The sequence below is a fragment of the Rhinolophus ferrumequinum genome, chromosome X, assembly GCF_004115265.2.
Source record: "Rhinolophus ferrumequinum isolate MPI-CBG mRhiFer1 chromosome X, mRhiFer1_v1.p, whole genome shotgun sequence".
Taxonomy (NCBI): Eukaryota; Metazoa; Chordata; class Mammalia; order Chiroptera; family Rhinolophidae; genus Rhinolophus; species Rhinolophus ferrumequinum.
The window spans coordinates 9,029,839-9,035,094 of record NC_046284.1 but is presented as its reverse complement, the minus strand read 5'-3'; the positions used below and the strand labels follow the sequence as shown (position 1 = coordinate 9,035,094).

Below are 5,256 nucleotides of genomic sequence, written 5' to 3'. Positions count from 1 at the left end.
TTCATATGGTGAAGCCCTAACCCCCAATGTCACCGTGTTCAGAGAGAGGGCCACTAAGGAGATAATTAAGTTAAATGAGGTCATAAGGGCAGGGCTCTTATCCAATAGGACTGATGTCCTTATAAAAAGATAGACACCAGAGATGACTCTCTCTCTCTCTCTCTCTCTCTCTCTCTCTCTCTCTCTCTCTCTCTCTCCTTCCTTCCTTCTCTCCCTCTCTCCCTCTGTCTCTCTACCTGGCATGTGCACAGAAGAAAGTCCATGTGAGGACACAGCAAGTAGATGGTATCAACAAGCCAAGTTTGAGAGACCTCACCAGACACCAACTATGCTGGCACCTTGACCTTGGACTTCTAGCCTCCAGGACTGTGAGAAAGTAACTGTCTATTGTTTAAGCCACCCAGTCTGTGGTATTCTGTTATGGCAGCCCAAGCAGACTAATACAGAGGGGGAACTTCCTCAGTTTCATAAAGAGCATCTACAAAAAACCTACAGCTAACATCACACTTAGTGGTGAAAGAATGAATATGTTCCCTCTAAGATTAGGAAGAAATAAAACTGTCCCTATTTGCAGATGGCATGATTGTCTATGTAAAAAACAAAAAAAAATCCCAAGGCATCTACACAATGAGTAATGAGTGAGTTCAGCAATGTTGCAGGATACAAGATCAACACACAAAATCAATTCTATTTTTATGATGAAGAAACTATAATTAAAAACACAATACCCTTTACAATCACTCCAAAAAAAGAAAGAAATACTTCTATAAATCTAACAGCACAAGTATGGTACTTTTATGCTGAAAGCTACATAATGCTGATTACAGAAATCAAAGATTGTCTAAATAAATGAAGAGACATACCATGTTTGGAGATTAAAAGACTCAACATAGTAAAGATGTCAGTGCTCCCCAAATTGATACACAGGTAAAATGCAATTTTTATCAAAAATCCCAAACATGTAAAACTAATCAAAACTAAACATGTAACTACTACATAACACAGCAGTACTTTTTAAAAAAATATATAGGCAATATTATCCTTAAATTTATATGGAAAAACAAAGGAACTAGAATAGTTAAAACAATTTTGAAAAAGGAAAATAAAGTAGGAGGAATTACTGTGTTCAATAGTAAGACCTTTTGTATAAGCGCAATAACCAGGACAGTGTGGTTTGGACAGAGGAATAGACACATAGATGAATGAGAAAGGACAGGGAACTCAGAAATAGACCCACACAAATATACCCAACATATTTTTTTACAAAGTTGCAGAAGCAATTCAATAGAGGAGGGATAGTCTTTTAAAAAAATGGTGCTGGAGCAACTGGACATCCATAGGCAAAAAAAAAAAGAAAAAAGAAAGAAAAAGAGAAAGAAAAAGAAAGAAAGAATGAATGAAAGCAAGAAAAAAGAAACAAAAGAAATCTAGACCTAATCTCCACACCTTATATAAAAATGAACTCAAAGTGGATCACAGACTTAAACGTAAAGCATATAACTATAAAACTTTCAGAAGAGAACATAGCAGGAAATCATTGGGACCCAGGGCTTAATGAACAGTTCTTAGCCTTGATACCAAAACCACAATCAATACAAGAAAAAAAGATTAATTCCCCGCCACCATCGTGAACGACACAGTAACTATCCGGACCAGGAAGTTCATGACCAATAGACCACTTCAACAGAAACAGATGGTCATCAACGTCCTTTACCCTGGGAAGGCAACAGTACGTAAGACAGAAATTTGGGGAAAACTAGCCAAAATGTACAAGACCACACCATATGTCATCTTTGTATTTGGATTCAGAACCCATTTCGGTGGTGGCAAGACAACTGGCTTTGGCATGATTTATGATTCCTTGGATTATGCAAAGAAAAATGAACTCAGACGTAGACTTGCAAGACATGGCCTGTAAGAAGAAAAAGACCTCAAGGAAACAGCAAAAGGAACTCAAGAACAGAACGAAGAAAGTTAGTGGGGCTGCAAAGGCCAATGTTGGTGCTGGCAAAGAGAGAGGTGGAGATTGGACGACAGGAGTGAAGATTCATCAGTGACTATCAGTGGTGAGTGAGCAGATTTTTCACGAGAGGACTAATAAACTAAGAACTTTAAAAAAAAATGAAAAGAAAAGAAAAAAGGATTAATTGAATTGCACCAAAACTTAATACTTCATTTGTGAAAGAACCTGTTAGGTGGATGAAAAGACATGTTACAAACTGGGAGAAAATATTTATAAACCACATATTTAACAAAGGACTTGTGTCTTGGATATAAAAAAAAAATCTATCAAATACAAACAGTAAAAAAAAAAAAAAGCCCACTCCCATTAGAAAATAGTCAAAAGACATGAAACGATATTTCACAGAAGATGATCCATGGATGGTAAATAAGCACATGAAGAGATGCTCAGTATCATTATTCATCAGGGAATGCAAGTTCAAACCACCATAAGATACCATTGTACACCTGTCAGAAAGGCTAAAATAAAAATAAAAATAGTGACAACATCAAATGCTGGAAAGGATGTGGAAAAACTGTACCACTCATACATTATTGGTGAGAATGCAAAACACTACAGCCCCTCTGGAAAACAGTTTGGCAGTTTCTTATAAAACTAAACATGTAACTACTACATAACACAGCAATTGGTCTTTGGGAGCATTTATCCAGCTAAAAGGAAGCTTATTTTCTCTCTCTCTCTCTCTCTCTCTCTCTCTCTCTCTCTCTCTCTCTCTCTCTCTCTCTCTCTCTCTCTCTCTCTGTCTCTCTGTCTCTCTCTCTGTCTCTCTCTCTCTCTCTCACACACACACACACACACAAATCTATACACGGATATTCATAGCAACTTTATTTGTAATAGCTCCAAACTGGAAACAACCCAGCTATCTTTCAGTGGGTGAAGGGTTAAACAAACCGTGTCCCTTCCACACCATAGAAAACTACTCAGCAATAACCAGAAATGAACTGATGATACATGCAACAACTTGGGGGAATCTCAAGGGCACTGAGTGAGAAAAAAAATCTATTTACATAACATTCTCAAAATGAAAAAATTATGGAGGGGTGGCTGGTTAGCTCAGTTGGTTAGAGCGTGGTGCTAATAACACCAAGGTTGCCGGTTCAATCACTGCATGGGCCACTGTGAGCTGCGCCCTCCTTAAAAAAAAAAAAGTATGGAGATGGAAAACAGATTAGTAGATGCCAGGGGTTAGTGATGATGGCAGGGGGAGAGAGAGAGAGAGAGAGAGAGAGAGAGGTGTAGCGAAAGGGGTAGCACAAGGAAGATCTTTGTAGAATGAAATAGTTTTCTATCTGGATTGCAGTGGTGGTTACTGGAGTCTACACATACTTCTGAGGCAATGACACAGAAATATACATGAGTTGTACCAATATCAATTTCCTGGTTTTGTTATTGTCCTGTAGTTGCAAGAAACATAGTAATTAGGGGAAACTGGGCGAAGGGTACACAGGACTTCTCTGCAGTATCTTTGTAACTTCCTGTGACTCTATAATTATTTCAAAGTTAAAAAGAAAAATGTAGGCTCCAAGGTGTGGTATAGTGGGCAGAATGTGCACTTTAAAGATAGCCAGTCCTGGGTTTGAAGCTCATCTTGTCTTTTTACTAGCAAGTTACACCATTTCTCTGAGCCTCAGTTCCCTGCTCTGTAAAATGGGGCTAATAATAGGACCTACACCACAGGATTTGGGGGAGGATCCTGACCGATATGAAAGTTCTTGGCTCAGGGCCAGGCCCATAATAAATGCTCAGGGAAATGAGCTACCTAAAGGTGAACGGATTTATTGTAACATGGCACTTGTTTCCTTTGTCCTAGTATGAAAGAGATTGGATGGCTGGGACAACTGCCACCACCACACAAAAAGCACCTTAGGCGTTAAGTGTGTACCACTTGGCTTTGTGCACTGACCCCAGGCCCTTGAGTGATATATCCAACAGATACCCCAACTACAGGCACTGCCCAGGATGGCATGGTCCCTGTTTCCATGAGTGAGGAGCTCAGTTGCACGAAGGCGTGGCGTGCTCTGAGATGTGGGCACAACCTCATATGAAATGTCCGCTTTCACCAGTTGCCTCGGAGTCTGTGCCCCACGACTTGGTTGGGCCCATTAATCATGGCAGGCTTTCAAATTGCTTGTCTGGAAATGCACAGTGATAACAGATGTTATCAAAGTGTTTTCATGAAGGATGGTCAGAGTACAAAATAATCCCACTGTTTGATTACTCTGGTGATATTGTTCCCCCCACCCCACTTTTGCTCCAAAATGCCACTTCACTTCTCCCTCAAGAGCCCTTCACCCGGGCTTGCAGGTCTTTCTCCCTGAGGCTCCAGCCTACCTCCCTCCGTCTACCACTACTCCCTTTCTCACACACCTCCTCTCCACTCTCAGCAAAAGCAACTGCTCCTTCTGCCACAGTGTAGCCCTCCACGCCTTTACCTGTGCTGTCCCCTTTTCCCAAATTGCTTTCCCCACCCCACTATGCTCTGTACATACTCGAACCCTGCCAGCTCTTCTCCCCTCCCCCAACATCTGGCCTGGGTTTGTACCTTCCCTGAGTGTCCCCAGCTAACCAAACTGTGCTTATGGATTGCCCGGCTTCCCTCAGCCTTGCACCGAACTGGTGAGCTCCTGGGCACCTAGTTACTTCTCAGGAAATGTTTGTGGAATAAGTACTCAATGCCTACGGCTTGCATACAATGAAGAGTGGCCCGAGTCCTGCCAGCCAGCAACTGTGCTTGCAGTGTCCCCACTTACGTTATGGAAGATGGAGTGTTTCCAGTCAACACGAAGGGGGAGCAAAGGCCGGAGAGTGTGAACTCTGTCATTGGCTTGGCAGTTACCCAGCATGCCCCTGGCCAGGAGGTGGCTGGGCAACCCTGGTCTCACAGACAGCCATTGAGCAAGCCTCATAAAGGGGGTCTGTGTCCATAGGCCTGACACATCTGGGCCGGGTGCTTGCAAAGCCAGTTGATATGCTAGATGGCACAGGCAGTTTCCTGTGAGTTGTTGTGGCAAAGGACCTACCCCTCCCCCCGCCCCTTTAAGCTTCAGGCAGACTTACAGATATTCTGTTTGGCTGCTGTGGGCTGAGAGGCAACAGACGGGGAAAGAGCAGTAGACTGGGAGGCCATCTAGATGCGGTATGCAGCTCTTAACTGATAAAGACTTTTTAGAGACCATACGTAGTTTACATATGCACGTACCATACTAAGGAACAGTTGCACTCCTGGGCAT

General features: G+C 42.2%; 1 pseudogene; it reads left to right on the top strand.

Annotated features, from left to right (window-relative positions):
• The first annotated feature begins 1,678 nt into the window (after nt 1–1,678).
• On the top strand, nt 1,679–2,057 carry LOC117025622 (40S ribosomal protein S24-like; annotated as a pseudogene).
• The last annotated feature ends 3,199 nt before the right edge of the window (nt 2,058–5,256 follow it).